General features: G+C 46.0%; 17 non-coding genes across 17 annotated transcripts; all 17 read right to left on the minus strand.

Moving 5' to 3' along the window:
• Positions 1-156: 156 nt before the first annotated feature.
• Positions 157-228, minus strand: TRNAC-GCA (transfer RNA cysteine (anticodon GCA)). Its single transcript has one exon. It is a non-coding gene; the product is annotated as a tRNA-Cys (tRNA).
• Positions 229-543: 315 nt separating this feature from the next.
• TRNAC-GCA (transfer RNA cysteine (anticodon GCA)) lies at positions 544-615 on the minus strand. The gene has a single exon. It is a non-coding gene; the product is annotated as a tRNA-Cys (tRNA).
• A 1,917-nt stretch (positions 616-2,532) lies between these two features.
• TRNAC-GCA (transfer RNA cysteine (anticodon GCA)) lies at positions 2,533-2,604 on the minus strand. The gene has a single exon. It is a non-coding gene; the product is annotated as a tRNA-Cys (tRNA).
• Positions 2,605-2,790: 186 nt separating this feature from the next.
• On the minus strand, positions 2,791-2,862 carry TRNAC-GCA (transfer RNA cysteine (anticodon GCA)). The gene has a single exon. It is a non-coding gene; the product is annotated as a tRNA-Cys (tRNA).
• A 188-nt stretch (positions 2,863-3,050) lies between these two features.
• TRNAY-GUA (transfer RNA tyrosine (anticodon GUA)) lies at positions 3,051-3,122 on the minus strand. Its single transcript has one exon. It is a non-coding gene; the product is annotated as a tRNA-Tyr (tRNA).
• A 447-nt stretch (positions 3,123-3,569) lies between these two features.
• On the minus strand, positions 3,570-3,641 carry TRNAW-CCA (transfer RNA tryptophan (anticodon CCA)). Its single transcript has one exon. It is a non-coding gene; the product is annotated as a tRNA-Trp (tRNA).
• Positions 3,642-3,699: 58 nt separating this feature from the next.
• Positions 3,700-3,771, minus strand: TRNAC-GCA (transfer RNA cysteine (anticodon GCA)). Its single transcript has one exon. It is a non-coding gene; the product is annotated as a tRNA-Cys (tRNA).
• Positions 3,772-4,692: 921 nt separating this feature from the next.
• TRNAC-GCA (transfer RNA cysteine (anticodon GCA)) lies at positions 4,693-4,764 on the minus strand. The gene has a single exon. It is a non-coding gene; the product is annotated as a tRNA-Cys (tRNA).
• A 2,046-nt stretch (positions 4,765-6,810) lies between these two features.
• Positions 6,811-6,882, minus strand: TRNAC-GCA (transfer RNA cysteine (anticodon GCA)). Its single transcript has one exon. It is a non-coding gene; the product is annotated as a tRNA-Cys (tRNA).
• Positions 6,883-7,068: 186 nt separating this feature from the next.
• On the minus strand, positions 7,069-7,140 carry TRNAC-GCA (transfer RNA cysteine (anticodon GCA)). The gene has a single exon. It is a non-coding gene; the product is annotated as a tRNA-Cys (tRNA).
• Positions 7,141-7,328: 188 nt separating this feature from the next.
• Positions 7,329-7,400, minus strand: TRNAY-GUA (transfer RNA tyrosine (anticodon GUA)). The gene has a single exon. It is a non-coding gene; the product is annotated as a tRNA-Tyr (tRNA).
• A 447-nt stretch (positions 7,401-7,847) lies between these two features.
• On the minus strand, positions 7,848-7,919 carry TRNAW-CCA (transfer RNA tryptophan (anticodon CCA)). Its single transcript has one exon. It is a non-coding gene; the product is annotated as a tRNA-Trp (tRNA).
• A 58-nt stretch (positions 7,920-7,977) lies between these two features.
• On the minus strand, positions 7,978-8,049 carry TRNAC-GCA (transfer RNA cysteine (anticodon GCA)). The gene has a single exon. It is a non-coding gene; the product is annotated as a tRNA-Cys (tRNA).
• Positions 8,050-16,587: 8,538 nt separating this feature from the next.
• TRNAY-GUA (transfer RNA tyrosine (anticodon GUA)) lies at positions 16,588-16,659 on the minus strand. The gene has a single exon. It is a non-coding gene; the product is annotated as a tRNA-Tyr (tRNA).
• Positions 16,660-17,886: 1,227 nt separating this feature from the next.
• On the minus strand, positions 17,887-17,958 carry TRNAC-GCA (transfer RNA cysteine (anticodon GCA)). Its single transcript has one exon. It is a non-coding gene; the product is annotated as a tRNA-Cys (tRNA).
• Positions 17,959-19,056: 1,098 nt separating this feature from the next.
• TRNAC-GCA (transfer RNA cysteine (anticodon GCA)) lies at positions 19,057-19,128 on the minus strand. The gene has a single exon. It is a non-coding gene; the product is annotated as a tRNA-Cys (tRNA).
• A 1,098-nt stretch (positions 19,129-20,226) lies between these two features.
• TRNAC-GCA (transfer RNA cysteine (anticodon GCA)) lies at positions 20,227-20,298 on the minus strand. Its single transcript has one exon. It is a non-coding gene; the product is annotated as a tRNA-Cys (tRNA).
• Between the last annotated feature and the right edge of the window lie 52 nt (positions 20,299-20,350).

Genomic DNA, 20,350 nt, shown 5'->3' on the forward strand with positions numbered 1-20,350 from the left:
AAATAAACGAAATGATCCGTGCTGTTACAGGGGGAACTCAGGTTTGAACCAAGAACCTCAGATCTGCAGTCGAATGCTCAACCACTGAGCTATTCCCCCTTTTTCAAGGCCGTAATGTCGATTTAACTGAAATAACGGAATGATCCGTGCTGTTACAGGGGGAACTCGGGTTTGAACCAAGGACCTCTCGATCTGCAGTCGAATGCTCTACCACTGAGCTATTCCCCCTTTTTCAAGGCCGTAATGTCGATTTAACTGAAATAACGGAATGATCCGTGCTGTTACAGGGGGAACTCGGGTTTGAAGCAAGGACCTCTCGATCTGCTGTCGAATGCTCTACCACTGAGCTATTCCCCCTTGTTCAAGGCCGTTATGTCGATTTAACTAAAATAAACGGAATGATCCGTGCTGTTACAGGGGGAACTCAGGTTTGAACCAAGGACCTCTCGATCTGCAGTCCAATGCTCAACCACTGAGCTATTCCCCCTTTTTCAAGACCGTAATGTCGATTTAACTGAAATAACGGAATGATCCGGCTGTTACAGGGGGAACTCGGGTTTGAACCAAGGACCTCTCGATCTGCAGTCGAATGCTCTACCACTGAGCTATTCCCCCTTGTTCAAGGCCGTAATGTCGATTTAACTAAAATAAACGGAATGATCCGTGCTGTTACAGGGGGAACTCAGGTTTGAACCAAGGACCTCTCGATCTGCAGTCGAATGCTCAACCACTGAGCTATTCCCCCAAGTTCAAGGCCGTAATGTTGATTTAACTAAAATAAAGGCAATGATCCGTGCTGTTACAGGGAGAACTCGGGTTTGAACCAAGGACCTCTCAATCTGCAGTCGAATGCTCTACCAAAAATTAACGGAATGATCCGTGCTGTTACAGGGGGAAACCAGGTTTGAACCAAGGACCTCTCGATCTGCAGTCGAATGCTCTACCACTGAGCTCTTCCCCCTTGTTCATAACCGTAATGTCGATTTAACTAAAATAAACGAAATGATCCGTGCTGTTACAGGGGGAACTCGGGTTTAAACCAAGGACCTCTCGATCTGCAGTCGAATGCTCTACCACTGAGCCATTCCCCTTTGTTCATAACCGTAATGTCGACTAAACTAAAATAAACGAAATAATCCGTACTATTACAGGGAGAACTCGGGTTTGAACCAAGGACCTCTCGATCTGCAGTCGAATGCTTTACCATTGAGCTATTCCCCTTTTTTCCTCGCCCTAATGTTGATTTAACTAAAATAGACGGAACGATCCGTGTTGTTATAGCGGGAGCTCGGGTTTGAACCAAGGACCTCTCGATCTGCAGTCGAATGCTCTACCACTGAGCTATTCCCCCTTTTTCAAGGCCGTAATGTCGATTTAACTGAAATAACAGAATGATCCGTGCTGTTACAGGGCGAACTCGGGTTTGAACCAAGGACCTCTCGATCTGCAGTCGAATGCTCAACCACTGAGCTATTCCCCCTAGTTCAAGGCCGTAATGTTGATTTAACTAAAATAAAGGCAATGATCCGTGCTGTTACAGGGAGAACTCGGGTTTGAACCAAGGACCTCTCAATCTGCAGTCGAATGCTCTACCAAAAATAAACGGAATGATCCGTGCTGTTACAGGGGGAAACCAGGTTTGAACCAAGGACCTCTCGATCTGCAGTCGAATGCTCTACCACTGAGCTCTTCCCCCTAGTTCAAGGCCGTAATGTTGATTTATCTAAAATAAAGGCAATGATCCGTGCTGCTACAGGGAGAACTCGGGTTTGAACCAAGGACCTCTCAATCTTCAGTCGAATGCTCTACCACTGAGCTATTCCCCCTTGTTCATAGCCGTAATGTCGATTTAACTAAAATAAACGGAATGATCCGTGCTGTTACAGGGGGAACTCAGGTTTGAACCAAGGACCTCTCGATCTGCAGTCGAATGCTCTACCTCTGAGCTAATCCCCCTTGTTCATAACCGTAATGTCGATTTAACTAAAATGAACGAAATGATCCGTGCTGTTACAGGGGGAACTCGGGTTTAAACCAAGGACCTCTCGATCTGCAGTCGAATGCTTTACCATTGAGCTATTCCCCTTTTTTCCTCGCCCTAATGTCGATTTAACTAACATAGACGGACCGATCCGTGCTGTTATAGCGGGAGCTCGGGTTTGAACCAAGGACCTCTCGATCTGCAGTCGAATGCTCTACCACTGAGCTATTCCCCCTAGTTCAAGGCCGTAATGTTGATTTAACTAAAATAAAGGCAATGATCCGTGCTGTTACAGGGAGAACTCGGGTTTGAACCAAGGACCTCTCAATCTGCAGTCGAATGCTCTACCACTGAGCTCTTCCCCCTTGTTCAAGGCCGTAATGTCGATTTAACTAAAATAAACGGAATGATCCGTGCTGTTACAGGGGGAACTCAGGTTTGAACCAAGGACCTCAGATCTGCAGTCGAATGCTCAACCACTGAGATATTCCCCCTTTTTCAAGGCCGTAATGTCGATTTAACTGAAATAACGGAATGATCCGTGCTGTTACAGGGGGAACTCGGGTTTGAACCAAGGACCTCTCGATCTGCAGTCGAATGCTCTACCGCTGAGCTATTCCCCCTTGTTCATAACCGTAATGTCGATTTAACTAAAATAAACGAAATGATCCGTGCTGTTACAGGGGGAACTCAGGTTTGAACCAAGAACCTCAGATCTGCAGTCGAATGCTCAACCACTGAGCTATTCCCCCTTTTTCAAGGCCGTAATGTCGATTTAACTGAAATAACGGAATGATCCGTGCTGTTACAGGGGGAACTCGGGTTTGAACCAAGGACCTCTCGATCTGCAGTCGAATGCTCTACCACTGAGCTATTCCCCCTTGTTCAAGGCCGTAATGTCGATTTAACTAAAATAAACGGAATGATCCGTGCTGTTACAGGGGGAAACCATGTTTGAACCAAGGACCTCTCGATCTGCAGTCGAATGCTCTACCACTGAGCTCTTCCCCCTAGTTCAAGGCCGTAATGTCGATTTAACTAAAATAAAAGGAATGATCCGTGCTGTTACAGGGGGAACTCGGGTTTGCACCAAGGACCTCTCGATCTACAGTCGAATGCTCTACCGCTGAGCTATTCCCCCTTGTTCATAACCGTAATGTCGATTTAACTAAAATAAACGAAATGATCCGTGCTGTTACAGGGGAACTCGGGTTTAAACCAAGTACCTCTCGATCTGCAGTCGAATGCTCTACCACTGAGCCATTCCCCTTTGTTCATAACCGTAATGTCGACTTAACGAAAATAAACGAAATGATCCGTACTATTACAGGGAGAACTCGGGTTTGAACCAAGGACCCTTCGATCTGCAGTCGAATGCTTTACCATTGAGCTATTCCCCTTTTTTCCTCGCCCTAATGTCGATTTAACTAAAATAGACGGAACGATCCGTGCTGTTATAGCGGGAGCTCGGGTTTGAACCAAGGACCTCTCGATCTGCAGTCGAATGCTCTACCATTGAGCTATTTTCCCTTGTTGAAGGCCGTAATGTCGATTTAACTAAAATAAACGAAATGATCCGTGCTGTTACAGGGGGAACTCGGGTTTAAACCAAGGACCTCTCGATCTGGAGTCGAATGCTCTACCACTGAGCCATTCCCCTTTGTTCATAACCGTAATGTCGATTTAACTAAAATAAACGGAATGATCCGTGCTGTTACAGGGGGAACTCGGGTTTGAACCAAGGACCTCTCGATCTGCAGTCGAATGCTCTACCACTGAGCTATTCCCCCTTGTTCAAGGCCGTAATGTCGATTTAACTAAAATAAACGGAATGATTCGTGCTGTTACAGGGGGAAACCAGGTTTGAACCAAGGACCTCTCGATCTGCAGTCGAATGCTCTACCACTGAGCTCTTCCCCCTAGTTCAAGGCCGTAATGTCGATTTAACTAAAATAAAAGGAATGATCCGTGCTGTTACAGGGGGAACTCGGGTTTGCACCAAGGACCTCTCGATCTGCAGTCGAATGCTCTACCGCTGAGCTATTCCCCCTTGTTCATAACCGTAAAGTCGATTTAACTAAAATAAACGAAATGATCAGTGCTGTTACAGGGGGAACTCGGGTTTAAACCAAGGACCTCTTGATCTGCAGTCGAATGCTCTACCACTGAGCCATTCCCCTTTGTTCAGAACCGTAATGTCGATTTAACTAAAATAAACGGAATGATCCGTGCTGTTACAGGGGAACTCGGGTTTGAACCAAGGACCTCTCGATCTGCAGTCGAATGCTCTACCAAAAATAAACGGCATGATCCGTGCTGTTACAGGGGGAAACCAGGTTTGAACCAAGGACCTCTCGATCTGCAGTCGAATGCTCTACCACTGAGCTCTTCCCCCTAGTTCAAGGCCGTAATGTCGATTTAACTAAAATAAAAGGAATAATCCGTGCTGTTACAGGGGGAACTCGGGTTTGCACCAAGGACCTCTCGATCTGCAGTCGAATGCTCTACCGCTGAGCTATTCCCCCTTGTTCAAGGCCGTAATGTCGATTTAACTAAAATAAACGGAATGATCCGTGCTGTTACAGGGGGAACTCAGGTTTGAACCAAGGACCTCAGATCTGCAGTCGAATGCTCAACCACTGAGATATTCCCCCTTTTTCAAGGCCGTAATGTCGATTTAACTGAAATAACGGAATGATCCGTGCTGTTACAGGGGGAACTCGGGTTTGAACCAAGGACCTCTCGATCTGCAGTCGAATGCTCTACCGCTGAGCTATTCCCCCTTGTTCATAACCGTAATGTCGATTTAACTAAAATAAACGAAATGATCCGTGCTGTTACAGGGGGAACTCAGGTTTGAACCAAGAACCTCAGATCTGCAGTCGAATGCTCTACCGCTGAGCTATTCCCCCTTGTTCAAGGCCGTAATGTCGATTTAACTAAAATAAACGGAATGATCCGTGCTGTTACAGGGGGAACTCAGGTTTGAACCAAGGACCTCTCGATCTGCAGTCGAATGCTCAACCACTGAGCTATTCCCCCAAGTTCAAGGCCGTAATGTTGATTTAACTAAAATAAAGGCAATGATCCGTGCTGTTACAGGGAGAACTCGGGTTTGAACCAAGGACCTCTCAATCTGCAGTCGAATGCTCTACCAAAAATTAACGGAATGATCCGTGCTGTTACAGGGGGAAACCAGGTTTGAACCAAGGACCTCTCGATCTGCAGTCGAATGCTCTACCACTGAGCTCTTCCCCCTTGTTCATAACCGTAATGTCGATTTAACTAAAATAAACGAAATGATCCGTGCTGTTACAGGGGGAACTCGGGTTTAAACCAAGGACCTCTCGATCTGCAGTCGAATGCTCTACCACTGAGCCATTCCCCTTTGTTCATAACCGTAATGTCGACTAAACTAAAATAAACGAAATAATCCGTACTATTACAGGGAGAACTCGGGTTTGAACCAAGGACCTCTCGATCTGCAGTCGAATGCTTTACCATTGAGCTATTCCCCTTTTTTCCTCGCCCTAATGTTGATTTAACTAAAATAGACGGAACGATCCGTGTTGTTATAGCGGGAGCTCGGGTTTGAACCAAGGACCTCTCGATCTGCAGTCGAATGCTCTACCACTGAGCTATTCCCCCTTTTTCAAGGCCGTAATGTCGATTTAACTGAAATAACAGAATGATCCGTGCTGTTACAGGGCGAACTCGGGTTTGAACCAAGGACCTCTCGATCTGCAGTCGAATGCTCAACCACTGAGCTATTCCCCCTAGTTCAAGGCCGTAATGTTGATTTAACTAAAATAAAGGCAATGATCCGTGCTGTTACAGGGAGAACTCGGGTTTGAACCAAGGACCTCTCAATCTGCAGTCGAATGCTCTACCAAAAATAAACGGAATGATCCGTGCTGTTACAGGGGGAAACCAGGTTTGAACCAAGGACCTCTCGATCTGCAGTCGAATGCTCTACCACTGAGCTCTTCCCCCTAGTTCAAGGCCGTAATGTTGATTTATCTAAAATAAAGGCAATGATCCGTGCTGCTACAGGGAGAACTCGGGTTTGAACCAAGGACCTCTCAATCTTCAGTCGAATGCTCTACCACTGAGCTATTCCCCCTTGTTCATAGCCGTAATGTCGATTTAACTAAAATAAACGGAATGATCCGTGCTGTTACAGGGGGAACTCAGGTTTGAACCAAGGACCTCTCGATCTGCAGTCGAATGCTCTACCTCTGAGCTAATCCCCCTTGTTCATAACCGTAATGTCGATTTAACTAAAATGAACGAAATGATCCGTGCTGTTACAGGGGGAACTCGGGTTTAAACCAAGGACCTCTCGATCTGCAGTCGAATGCTTTACCATTGAGCTATTCCCCTTTTTTCCTCGCCCTAATGTCGATTTAACTAACATAGACGGACCGATCCGTGCTGTTATAGCGGGAGCTCGGGTTTGAACCAAGGACCTCTCGATCTGCAGTCGAATGCTCTACCACTGAGCTATTCCCCCTAGTTCAAGGCCGTAATGTTGATTTAACTAAAATAAAGGCAATGATCCGTGCTGTTACAGGGAGAACTCGGGTTTGAACCAAGGACCTCTCAATCTGCAGTCGAATGCTCTACCACTGAGCTCTTCCCCCTTGTTCAAGGCCGTAATGTCGATTTAACTAAAATAAACGGAATGATCCGTGCTGTTACAGGGGGAACTCAGGTTTGAACCAAGGACCTCAGATCTGCAGTCGAATGCTCAACCACTGAGATATTCCCCCTTTTTCAAGGCCGTAATGTCGATTTAACTGAAATAACGGAATGATCCGTGCTGTTACAGGGGGAACTCGGGTTTGAACCAAGGACCTCTCGATCTGCAGTCGAATGCTCTACCGCTGAGCTATTCCCCCTTGTTCATAACCGTAATGTCGATTTAACTAAAATAAACGAAATGATCCGTGCTGTTACAGGGGGAACTCAGGTTTGAACCAAGAACCTCAGATCTGCAGTCGAATGCTCAACCACTGAGCTATTCCCCCTTTTTCAAGGCCGTAATGTCGATTTAACTGAAATAACGGAATGATCCGTGCTGTTACAGGGGGAACTCGGGTTTGAACCAAGGACCTCTCGATCTGCAGTCGAATGCTCTACCACTGAGCTATTCCCCCTTGTTCAAGGCCGTAATGTCGATTTAACTAAAATAAACGGAATGATCCGTGCTGTTACAGGGGGAAACCATGTTTGAACCAAGGACCTCTCGATCTGCAGTCGAATGCTCTACCACTGAGCTCTTCCCCCTAGTTCAAGGCCGTAATGTCGATTTAACTAAAATAAAAGGAATGATCCGTGCTGTTACAGGGGGAACTCGGGTTTGCACCAAGGACCTCTCGATCTACAGTCGAATGCTCTACCGCTGAGCTATTCCCCCTTGTTCATAACCGTAATGTCGATTTAACTAAAATAAACGAAATGATCCGTGCTGTTACAGGGGAACTCGGGTTTAAACCAAGTACCTCTCGATCTGCAGTCGAATGCTCTACCACTGAGCCATTCCCCTTTGTTCATAACCGTAATGTCGACTTAACGAAAATAAACGAAATGATCCGTACTATTACAGGGAGAACTCGGGTTTGAACCAAGGACCCTTCGATCTGCAGTCGAATGCTTTACCATTGAGCTATTCCCCTTTTTTCCTCGCCCTAATGTCGATTTAACTAAAATAGACGGAACGATCCGTGCTGTTATAGCGGGAGCTCGGGTTTGAACCAAGGACCTCTCGATCTGCAGTCGAATGCTCTACCATTGAGCTATTTTCCCTTGTTCAAGGCCGTAATGTCGATTTAACTAAAATAAACGAAATGATCCGTGCTGTTACAGGGGGAACTCGGGTTTAAACCAAGGACCTCTCGATCTGGAGTCGAATGCTCTACCACTGAGCCATTCCCCTTTGTTCATAACCGTAATGTCGATTTAACTAAAATAAACGGAATGATCCGTGCTGTTACAGGGGGAACTCGGGTTTGAACCAAGGACCTCTCGATCTGCAGTCGAATGCTCTACCACTGAGCTATTCCCCCTTGTTCAAGGCCGTAATGTCGATTTAACTAAAATAAACGGAATGATTCGTGCTGTTACAGGGGGAAACCAGGTTTGAACCAAGGACCTCTCGATCTGCAGTCGAATGCTCTACCACTGAGCTCTTCCCCCTAGTTCAAGGCCGTAATGTCGATTTAACTAAAATAAAAGGAATGATCCGTGCTGTTACAGGGGGAACTCGGGTTTGCACCAAGGACCTCTCGATCTGCAGTCGAATGCTCTACCGCTGAGCTATTCCCCCTTGTTCATAACCGTAAAGTCGATTTAACTAAAATAAACGAAATGATCAGTGCTGTTACAGGGGGAACTCGGGTTTAAACCAAGGACCTCTTGATCTGCAGTCGAATGCTCTACCACTGAGCCATTCCCCTTTGTTCAGAACCGTAATGTCGATTTAACTAAAATAAACGGAATGATCCGTGCTGTTACAGGGGAACTCGGGTTTGAACCAAGGACCTCTCGATCTGCAGTCGAATGCTCTACCAAAAATAAACGGCATGATCCGTGCTGTTACAGGGGGAAACCAGGTTTGAACCAAGGACCTCTCGATCTGCAGTCGAATGCTCTACCACTGAGCTCTTCTCCCTAGTTCAAGGCCGTAATGTCGATTTAACTAAAATAAACGAAATGATCCGTGCTGTTACAGGGGGAACTCGAGTTTAAACCAAGGACCTCTCGATCTGCAGTCGAATGCTCTACCACTGACCTATTCCCCCTAGTTCGAGGCCGTAATGTTGATTTAACTAAAATAAAGGCAATGATCCGTGCTGTTACAGGGAGAACTCGGGTTTGAACCAAGGACCTCTCAATCTGCAGTCGAATGCTCTACCACTGAGCTATTCCCCCTTGTTCATAACCGTAATGTCGATTTAACTAAAATAAACGAAATGATCCGTGCTGTTACAGGGGGAACTCGAGTTTAAACCAAGGACCTCTCGATCTGCAGTCGAATGCTTTACCATTGATCTATTCCCCTTTTTTCCTCGCCCTAATGTCGATTTAACTAAAATAGACGGAACGATCCGTTCTGTTATAGCGGGAGCTCGGGTTTGAAACAAGGACCTCTTGATCTGCAGTCGAATGCTCTACCACTGAGCCATTCCCCTTTGTTCAGAACCGTAATGTCGATTTAACTAAAATAAACGGAATGATCCGTGCTGTTACAGGGGAACTCGGGTTTGAACCAAGGACCTCTCGATCTGCAGTCGAATGCTCTACCAAAAATAAACGGCATGATCCGTGCTGTTACAGGGGGAAACCAGGTTTGAACCAAGGACCTCTCGATCTGCAGTCGAATGCTCTACCACTGAGCTCTTCCCCCTAGTTCAAGGCCGTAATGTCGATTTAACTAAAATAAACGAAATGATCCGTGCTGTTACAGGGGGAACTCGAGTTTAAACCAAGGACCTCTCGATCTGCAGTCGAATGCTCTACCACTGACCTATTCCCCCTAGTTCGAGGCCGTAATGTTGATTTAACTAAAATAAAGGCAATGATCCGTGCTGTTACAGGGAGAACTCGGGCTTGAACCAAGGACCTCTCAATCTGCAGTCGAATGCTCTACCACTGAGCTATTCCCCCTTGTTCATAACCGTAATGTCGATTTAACTAAAATAAACGAAATGATCCGTGCTGTTACAGGGGGAACTCGAGTTTAAACCAAGGACCTCTCGATCTGCAGTCGAATGCTTTACCATTGATCTATTCCCCTTTTTTCCTCGCCCTAATGTCGATTTAACTAAAATAGACGGAACGATCCGTGCTGTTATAGCGGGAGCTCGGGTTTGAAACAAGGACCTCTCGATCTGCAGTCGAATGCTCTACCACTGAGCCGTTCCCCTTTGTTCATAACCGTAATGTCGACTTAACTAAAATAAACGAAATGATCCGTACTATTACAGGGAGAACTCGGGTTTGAACCAAGGACCTCTCGATCTGCAGTCGAATGCTTTACCATTGAGCTATTCCCCTTTTTCCCTCGCCCTAATGTCGATTTAACTAAAATAGACGGAACGATCCGTGCTGTTATAGCGGGAGCTCGGGTTTGAACCAAGGACCTCTCAATCTGCAGTCGAATGCTCTACCACTGAGCCGTTCCCCTTTGTTCATAACCGTAATGTCGATTTAACTAAACTAAACGAAATGATCCGTACTATTACAGGGAGAACCCGGGTTTGAACCAAGGGCCTCTCGATCTGCAGTCGAATGCTCTACCACTGAGCTCTTCCCCCTAGTTCAAGGCCGTAATGTCGATTTAACTAAAATAAAAGGAATGATCCGTGCTGTTACAGGGGGAACTCGGGTTTGCACCAAGGACCTCTCGATCTGCAGTCGAATGCTCTACCGCTGAGCTATTCCCCCTTGTTCATAACCGTAAAGTCGATTTAACTAAAATAAACGAAATGATCCGTGCTGTTACAGGGGGAACTCGGGTTTAAACCAAGGACCTCTTGATCTGCAGTCGAATGCTCTACCACTGAGCCATTCCCCTTTGTTCAGAACCGTAATGTCGATTTAACTAAAATAAACGGAATGATCCGTGCTGTTACAGGGGAACTCGGGTTTGAACCAAGGACCTCTCGATCTGCAGTCGAATGCTCTACCAAAAATAAACGGCATGATCCGTGCTGTTACAGGGGGAAACCAGGTTTGAACCAAGGACCTCTCGATCTGCAGTCGAATGCTCTACCACTGAGCTCTTCCCCCTAGTTCAAGGCCGTAATGTCGATTTAACTAAAATAAAAGGAATAATCCGTGCTGTTACAGGGGGAACTCGGGTTTGCACCAAGGACCTCTCGATCTGCAGTCGAATGCTCTACCGCTGAGCTATTCCCCCTTGTTCATAACCGTAATGTCGATTTAACTAAAATAAACGAAATGATCCGTGCTGTTACAGGGGGAACTCGAGTTTAAACCAAGGACCTCTCGATCTGCAGTCGAATGCTCTACCGCTGAGCCATTCCCCTTTGTTCATAACCGTAATGTCGACTTAACTAAAATAAACGAAATGATCCGTACTATTACAGGGAGAACTCGGGTTTGAACCAAGGACCTCTCGATCTGCAGTCGAATGCTTTACCATTGAGCTATTCCCCTTTTTTCCTCGCCCTAATGTCGATTTAACTAAAATAGACGAAACGATCCGTGCTGTTATAGCGGGAGCTCGGGTTTGAACCAAGGACCTCTCGATCTGCAGTCGAATGCTCTACCACTGAGCCGTTCCCCTTTGTTCATAACCGTAATGTCGATTTAACTAAACTAAACGAAATGATCCGTACTATTACAGGGAGAACTCGGGTTTGAAACAAGGACCTCTCGATCTGCAGTCGAATGCTCTACCACTGAGCTCTTCCCCCTAGTTCAAGGCCGTAATGTCGATTTAACTAAAATAAAAGGAATGATCCGTGCTGTTACAGGGGGAACTCGGGTTTAAACCAAGGACCTCTTGATCTGCAGTCGAATGCTCTACCACTGAGCCATTCCCCTTTGTTCAGAACCGTAATGTCGATTTAACTAAAATAAACGGAATGATCCGTGCTGTTACAGGGGAACTCGGGTTTGAACCAAGGACCTCTCGATCTGCAGTCGAATGCTCTACCAAAAATAAACGGCATGATCCGTGCTGTTACAGGGGGAAACCAGGTTTGAACCAAGGACCTCTCGATCTGCAGTCGAATGCTCTACCACTGAGCTCTTCCCCCTAGTTCAAGGCCGTAATGTCGATTTAACTAAAATAAAAGGAATAATCCGTGCTGTTACAGGGGGAACTCGGGTTTGCACCAAGGACCTCTCGATCTGCAGTCGAATGCTCTACCGCTGAGCTATTCCCCCTTGTTCATAACCGTAATGTCGATTTAACTAAAATAAACGAAATGATCCGTGCTGTTACAGGGGGAACTCGAGTTTAAACCAAGGACCTCTCGATCTGCAGTCGAATGCTCTACCGCTGAGCCATTCCCCTTTGTTCATAACCGTAATGTCGACTTAACTAAAATAAACGAAATGATCCGTACTATTACAGGGAGAACTCGGGTTTGAACCAAGGACCTCTCGATCTGCAGTCGAATGCTTTACCATTGAGCTATTCCCCTTTTTTCCTCGCCCTAATGTCGATTTAACTAAAATAGACGAAACGATCCGTGCTGTTATAGCGGGAGCTCGGGTTTGAACCAAGGACCTCTCGATCTGCAGTCGAATGCTCTACCACTGAGCCGTTCCCCTTTGTTCATAACCGTAATGTCGATTTAACTAAACTAAACGAAATGATCCGTACTATTACAGGGAGAACTCGGGTTTGAACCAAGGACCTCTCGATCTGCAGTCGAATGCTCTACCACTGAGCTCTTCCCCCTAGTTCAAGGCCGTAATGTCGATTTAACTAAAATAAAAGGAATGATCCGTGCTGTTACAGGGGGAACTCGGGTTTGCACCAAGGACCTCTCGATCTGCAGTCGAATGCTCTACCGCTGAGCTATTCCCCCTTGTTCATAACCGTAAAGTCGATTTAACTAAAATAAACGAAATGATCCGTGCTGTTACAGGGGGAACTCGGGTTTAAATCAAGGACCTCTTGATCTGCAGTCGAATGCTCTACCACTGAGCCATTCCCCTTTGTTCAGAACCGTAAAGTCGATTTAACTAAAATAAACGGAATGATCCGTGCTGTTACAGGGGAACTCGGGTTTGAACCAAGGACCTCTCGATCTGCAGTCGAATGCTCTACCAAAAATAAACGGCATGATCCGTGCTGTTACAGGGGGAAACCAGGTTTGAACCAAGGACCTCTCGATCTGCAGTCGAATGCTCTACCACTGAGCTCTTCCCCCTAGTTCAAGGCCGTAATGTCGATTTAACTAAAATAAAAGGAATAATCCGTGCTGTTACAGGGGGAACTCGGGTTTGCACCAAGGACCTCTCGATCTGCAGTCGAATGCTCTACCGCTGAGCTATTCCCCCTTGTTCATAACCGTAATGTCGATTTAACTAAAATAAACGAAATGATCCGTGCTGTTACAGGGGGAACTCGAGTTTAAACCAAGGACCTCTCGATCTGCAGTCGAATGCTCTACCGCTGAGCCATTCCCCTTTGTTCATAACCGTAATGTCGACTTAACTAAAATAAACGAAATGATCCGTACTATTACAGGGAGAACTCGGGTTTGAACCAAGGACCTCTCGATCTGCAGTCGAATGCTTTACCATTGAGCTATTCCCCTTTTTTCCTCGCCCTAATGTCGATTTAACTAAAATAGACGAAACGATCCGTGCTGTTATAGCGGGAGCTCGGGTTTGAACCAAGGACCTCTCGATCTGCAGTCGAATGCTCTACCACTGAGCCGTTCCCCTTTGTTCATAACCGTAATGTCGATTTAACTAAACTAAACGAAATGATCCGTACTATTACAGGGAGAACTCGGGTTTGAACCAAGGACCTCTCGATCTGCAGTCGAATGCTCTACCACTGAGCTCTTCCCCCTAGTTCAAGGCCGTAATGTCGATTTAACTAAAATAAAAGGAATGATCCGTGCTGTTACAGGGGGAACTCGGGTTTGCACCAAGGACCTCTCGATCTGCAGTCGAATGCTCTACCGCTGAGCTATTCCCCCTTGTTCATAACCGTAAAGTCGATTTAACTAAAATAAACGAAATGATCCGTGCTGTTACAGGGGGAACTCGGGTTTAAACCAAGGACCTCTTGATCTGCAGTCGAATGCTCTACCACTGAGCCATTCCCCTTTGTTCAGAACCGTAAAGTCGATTTAACTAAAATAAACGGAATGATCCGTGCTGTTACAGGGGAACTCGGGTTTGAACCAAGGACCTCTCGATCTGCAGTCGAATGCTCTACCAAAAATAAACGGCATGATCCGTGCTGTTACAGGGGGAAACCAGGTTTGAACCAAGGACCTCTCGATCTGCAGTCGAATGCTCTACCACTGAGCTCTTCCCCCTAGTTCAAGGCCGTAATGTCGATTTAACTAAAATAAAAGGAATAATCCGTGCTGTTACAGGGGGAACTCGGGTTTGCACCAAGGACCTCTCGATCTGCAGTCGAATGCTCTACCGCTGAGCTATTCCCCCTTGTTCATAACCGTAATGTCGATTTAACTAAAATAAACGAAATGATCCGTGCTGTTACAGGGGGAACTCGAGTTTAAACCAAGGACCTCTCGATCTGCAGTCGAATGCTCTACCGCTGAGCCATTCCCCTTTGTTCATAACCGTAATGTCGACTTAACTAAAATAAACGAAATGATCCGTACTATTACAGGGAGAACTCGGGTTTGAACCAAGGACCTCTCGATCTGCAGTCGAATGCTTTACCATTGAGCTATTCCCCTTTTTTCCTCGCCCTAATGTCGATTTAACTAAAATAGACGAAACGATCCGTGCTGTTATAGCGGGAGCTCGGGTTTGAACCAAGGACCTCTCGATCTGCAGTCGAATGCTCTACCACTGAGCCGTTCCCCTTTGTTCATAACCGTAATGTCGATTTAACTAAACTAAACGAAATGATCCGTACTATTACAGGGAGAACTCGGGTTTGAACCAAGGACCTCTCGATCTGCAGTCGAATGCTCTACCACTGAGCTCTTCCCCCTAGTTCAAGGCCGTAATGTCGATTTAACTAAAATAAAAGGAATGATCCGTGCTGTTACAGGGGGAACTCGGGTTTGCACCAAGGACCTCTCGATCTGCAGTCGAATGCTCTACCGCTGAGCTATTCCCCCTTGTTCATAACCGTAAAGTCGATTTAACTAAAATAAACGAAATGATCCGTGCTGTTACAGGGGGAACTCGGGTTTAAACCAAGGACCTCTTGATCTGCAGTCGAATGCTCTACCACTGAGCCATTCCCCTTTGTTCAGAACCGTAGAGTCGATTTAACTAAAATAAACGGAATGATCCGTGCTGTTACAGGGGAACTCGGGTGTGAATCAAGGACCTCTCGATCTGCAGTCGAATGCTCTACCAAAAATAAACGGCATGATCCGTGCTGTTACAGGGGGAAACCAGGTTTGAACCAAGGACCTCTCGATCTGCAGTCGAATGCTCTACCACTGAGCTCTTCCCCCTAGTTCAAGGCCGTAATGTCGATTTAACTAAAATAAAAGGAATAATCCGTGCTGTTACAGGGGGAACTCGGGTTTGCACCAAGGACCTCTCGATCTGCAGTCGAATGCTCTACCACTGAGCCATTCCTCTTTGTTCATAACCGTAATGTCGACTTAACTAAAATAAACGAAATGATCCGTACTATTACAGGGAGAACTCGGGTTTGAACCAAGGACCTCTCGATCTGCAGTCGAATGCTCTACCAAAAATAAACGGCATGATCCGTGCTGTTACAGGGGGAAACCAGGTTTGAACCAAGGACCTCTCGATCTGCAGTCGAATGCTCTACCACTGAGCTCTTCCCCCTAGTTCAAGGCCGTAATGTCGATTTAACTAAAATAAAAGGAATAATCCGTGCTGTTACAGGGGGAACTCGGGTTTGCACCAAGGACCTCTCGATCTGCAGTCGAATGCTCTACCACTGAGCCATTCCTCTTTGTTCATAACCGTAATGTCGACTTAACTAAAATAAACGAAATGATCCGTACTATTACAGGGAGAACTCGGGTTTGAACCAAGGACCTCTCGATCTGCAGTCGAATACTTTACCATTGACCTATTCCCCTTTTTTCCTCGCCCTAATGTCGATTTAACTAAAATAGACGGAACGATCCGTGCTGTTATAGCGGGAGCTCGGGTTTGAACCAAGGACCTCTCGATCTGCAGTCGAATGCTCTACCATTGAGCTATTCCCCCTTGTTCAAGGCCGTAATGTCGATTTAACTAAAATAAACGAAATGATCCGTGCTGTTACAGGGGGAACTCGGGTTTAAACCAAGGACCTCTCGATCTGCAGTCGAATGCTCTACCACTGAGCCATTCCCCTTTGTTCATAACCGTAATGTCGATTTAACTAAAATAAACGGAATGATCCGTGCTGTTACAGGGGGAACTCAGGTTTGAACCAAGAACCTCTCGATCTGCAGTCGAATGCTCTACCACTAAACTATTCCCCCTAGTTCAAGGCCGTAATGTTGATTTATCTAAAATAAAGGCAATGATCCGTGCTGTTACAGGGAGAACTCGGGTTTGAACCAAGGACCTCTCAATCTTCAGTCGAATGCTCTACCACTGAGCTATTCCCCTTTGTTCATAGCCGTAATGTCGATTTAACTAAAATAAACGGAATGATCCGTGCTGTTACAGGGGGAACTCAGGTTTGAACCAAGGACCTCTCGATCTGCAGTCGAATGCTCTACCTCTGAGCTATTCCCCCTTGTTCATAACCGTAATGTCGATTTAACTAAAATGAACGAAATGATCCGTGCTGTTACAGGGGGAACTCGGGTTTAAACCAAGGACCTCTCGATCTGCAGTCGAATGCTCTACCACTGAGCCATTCCCCTTTGTTCATAACCGTAATGTCGATTTAACTAAAATAAACGGAATGATCCGTGCTGTTACAGGGGAACTCGGGTTTGAACCAAGGACCTCTCGATCTACAGTCGAATGCTCTACCGCTGAGCTATTCCCCCTTGTTCTTAACCGTAATGTCGATTTAACTAAAATAAACGAAATGATCCGTGCTGTTACAGGGGGAACTCGGGTTTAAACCAAGTATCTCTCGATCTGCAGTCGAATGCTCTACCACTGAGCCATTCCCCTTTGTTCATAACCGTAATGTCGACTTAACGAAAATAAACGAAATGATCCGTACTATTACAGGGAGAACTCGGGATTGAACCAAGGACCTCTCGATCTGCAGTCGAATGCTTTACCATTGAGCTATTCCCCTTTTTTCCTCGCCCTTATGTCGATTTAACTAAAATAGACGGAACGATCCGTGCTGTTATAGCGGGAGCTCGGGTTTGAACCAAGGACCTCTCGATCTGCAGTCGAATGCTCTACCACTGAGCCATTCCCCTTTGTTCATAACCGTAATGTCGATTTAACTAAAATAAACGGAATGATCCGTGCTGTTACAGGGGGAACTCAGGTTTGAACCAAGGACCTCTCGATCTGCAGTCGAATGCTCTACCACTGAGCTATTCACCCTTGTTCATAGCCGTAATGTCGATTTAACTAAAATAAACGGAATGATCCGTGCTGTTACAGGGGGAACTCAGGTTTGAACCAAGGACCTCTCGATCTGCAGTCGAATGCTCTACCTCTGAGCTATTCCCCCTTGTTCATAACCGTAATGTCGATTTAACTAAAATGAACGAAATGATCCGTGCTGTTACAGGGGGAACTCGGGTTTAAACCAAGGACCTCTCGATCTGCAGTCGAACGCTTTACCATTGAGCTATTCCCCTTTTTTCCTCGCCCATATGTCGATTTAACTAACATAGACGGACCGATCCGTGCTGTTATAGCGGGAGCTCGGGTTTGAACCAAGGACCTCTCGATCTGCAGTCGAATGCTCTACCACTGAGCTATTCCCCCTAGTTCAAGGCCGTAATGTTGATTTAACTAAAATAAAGGCAATGATCCGTGCTGTTACAGGGAGAACTCGGGTTTGAACCAAGGACCTCTCAATCTGCAGTCGAATGCTCTACCACTGAGCTATTCCCCCTTTTTCAAGGCCGTAATGTCGATTTAACTAAAATAAACGGAATGATCCGTGCTGTTACAGGGGGAATTCGGGTTTGAACCAAGGACCTCTCGATCTGCAGTCGAATGCTCTACCACTGAGCTATTCCCCCTTTTTCAAGGCCGTAATGTCGATTTAACTGAAATAACGGAATGATCCGTGCTGTTACAGGGGGAACTCGGGTTTGAACCAAGGACCTCTCGATCTGCAGTCGAATGCTCTACCACTGAGCTATTCCCCCTTGTTCAAGGCCGTAATGTCGATTTAACTAAAATAAACGGAATGATCCGTGCTGTTAAAGGGGGAAACCAGGTTTGAACCAAGGACCTCTCGATCTGCAGTCGAATGCTCTACCGCTGAGCTATTCCCCCTTGTTCATAACCGTAAAGTCGATTTAACTAAAATAAACGAAATGATCCGTGCTGTTACAGGGGGAACTCGGGTTTAAACCAAGGACCTCTCGATCTGCAGTCGAATGCTCTACCACTGAGCCATTCCCCTTTGTTCATAACCGTAATGTCGACTTAACTAAAATAAACGAAATGATCCGTACTATTACAGGGAGAACTCGGGTTTGAACCAAGGACCTCTCGATCTGCAGTCGAATGCTTTACCATTGAGCTATTCCCCTTTTTTCCTCGCCCTAATGTCGATTTAACTAAAATAGACGGAACGATCCGTGCTGTTATAGCGGGAGCTCGGGTTTGAACCAAGGACCTCTCGATGTGCAGTCGAATGCTCTACCACTGAGCCATTCCCCTTTGTTCATAACCGTAATGTCGACTTAACTAAAATAAACGAAATGATCCGTACTATTACAGGGAGAACTCGGGTTTGAACCAAGGACCTCTCGACCTGCAGTCGAATGCTTTACCATTGAGCTATTCCCCTTTTTTCCTCGCCCTAATGTCGATTTAACTAAAATAGACGGAACGATCCGTGCTGTTATAGCGGGAGCTCGGGTTTGAACCAAGGACCTCTCGATCTGCAGTCGACTGCTCTACCATTGAGCTATTCCCCCTTGTTCAAGGCCGTAATGTCGATTTAACTAAAATAAACGAAATGATCCGTGCTGTTACAGGGGGAACTCGGGTTTAAACCAAGGACCTCTCGATCTGCAGTCGAATGCTCTACCACTGAGCCATTCCCCTTTGTTCATAACCGTAATGTCGATTTAACTAAAATAAACGGAATGATCCGTGCTGTTACAGGGGGAACTCAGGTTTGAACCAAGGACCTCTCGATCTGCAGTCGAATGCTCTACCACTAAGCTATTCCCCCTAGTTCAAGGCCGTAATGTTGATTTATCTAAAATAAAGGCAATAATCCGTGCTGTTACAGGGAGAACTCGGGTTTGAACCAAGGACCTCTCGATCTGCAGTCGAATGCTCTACCGCTGAGCTATTCCCCCGTGTTCATAACCGTAATGTCGATTTAACTAAAATAAACGAAATAATCCGTACTATTACATGGAGAACTCGGGTTTGAACCAAGGACCTCTCGATCTGCAGTCGAATGCTTTACCATTGAGCTATTCCCCTTTTTTCCTCGCCCTAATGCCGATTTAACTAAAATAGACGGAACGATCCGTGCTGTTATAGCGGGAGCTCGGGTTTGAACCAAGGACCTCTCGATCTGCAGTCGAATGCTCTACCACTGAGCTCTTCCCCCTAGTTCAAGGCCGTAATGTCGATTTAACTAAAATAAACGAAATGATCCGTACTATTACAGGGAGAACTCGGGTTTGAACCAAGGACCTCTCGATCTGCAGTCGAATGCTTTACCATTGATCTATTCCCCTTTTTTTCTCGCCCTAATGTCGATTTAACTAAAATAGACGGAACGATCCGTGCTGTTATAGCGGGAGCTCGGGTTTGAAACAAGGACCTCTCGATCTGCAGTCGAATGCTCTACCACTGAGCCGTTCCCCTTTGTTCATAACCGTAATGTCGATTTAACTAAACTAAACGAAATGATCCGTACTATTACAGGGAGAACTCGGGTTTGAACCAAGGACCTCTCGATCTGCAGTCGAATGCTCTACCACTGAGCCATTCCCCTTTGTTCATAACCGTAATGTCGACTTAACTAAAATAAACGAAATGATCCGTACTATTACAGGGAGAACTCGGGTTTGAACCAAGGACCTCTCGATCTGCAGTCGAATGCTTTACCATTGAGCTATTCCCCTTTTTTCCTCGCCCATATGTCGATTTAACTAACATAGACGGACCGATCCGTGCTGTTATAGCGGGGGCTCGGGTTTGAACCAAGGACCTCTCGATCTGCAGTCGAATGCTCTACCACTGAGCTATTCCCCCTAGTTCAAGGCCGTAATGTTGATTTAACTAAAATAAAGGCAATGATCCGTGCTGTTACAGGGAGAACTCGGGTTTGAACCAAGGACCTCTCAATCTGCAGTCGAATGCTCTACCACTGAGCTATTCCCCCTTGTTCAAGGCCGTAATGTCGATTTAACTAAAATAAACGGAATGATCCGTGCTGTTACAGGGGGAACTCGGGTTTGAACCAAGGACCTCTCGATCTGCAGTCGAATGCTCTACCACTGAGCTATTCCCCCTTTTTCAAGGCCGTAATGTCGATTTAACTGAAATAACGGAATGATCCGTGCT

This window comes from Phalangium opilio, unplaced genomic scaffold (assembly GCF_054372755.1).
Source record: "Phalangium opilio isolate 3A_F unplaced genomic scaffold, DU_Popi_V2 ptg000053l_1, whole genome shotgun sequence".
NCBI classification, from domain to species: domain Eukaryota; kingdom Metazoa; phylum Arthropoda; class Arachnida; order Opiliones; family Phalangiidae; genus Phalangium; species Phalangium opilio.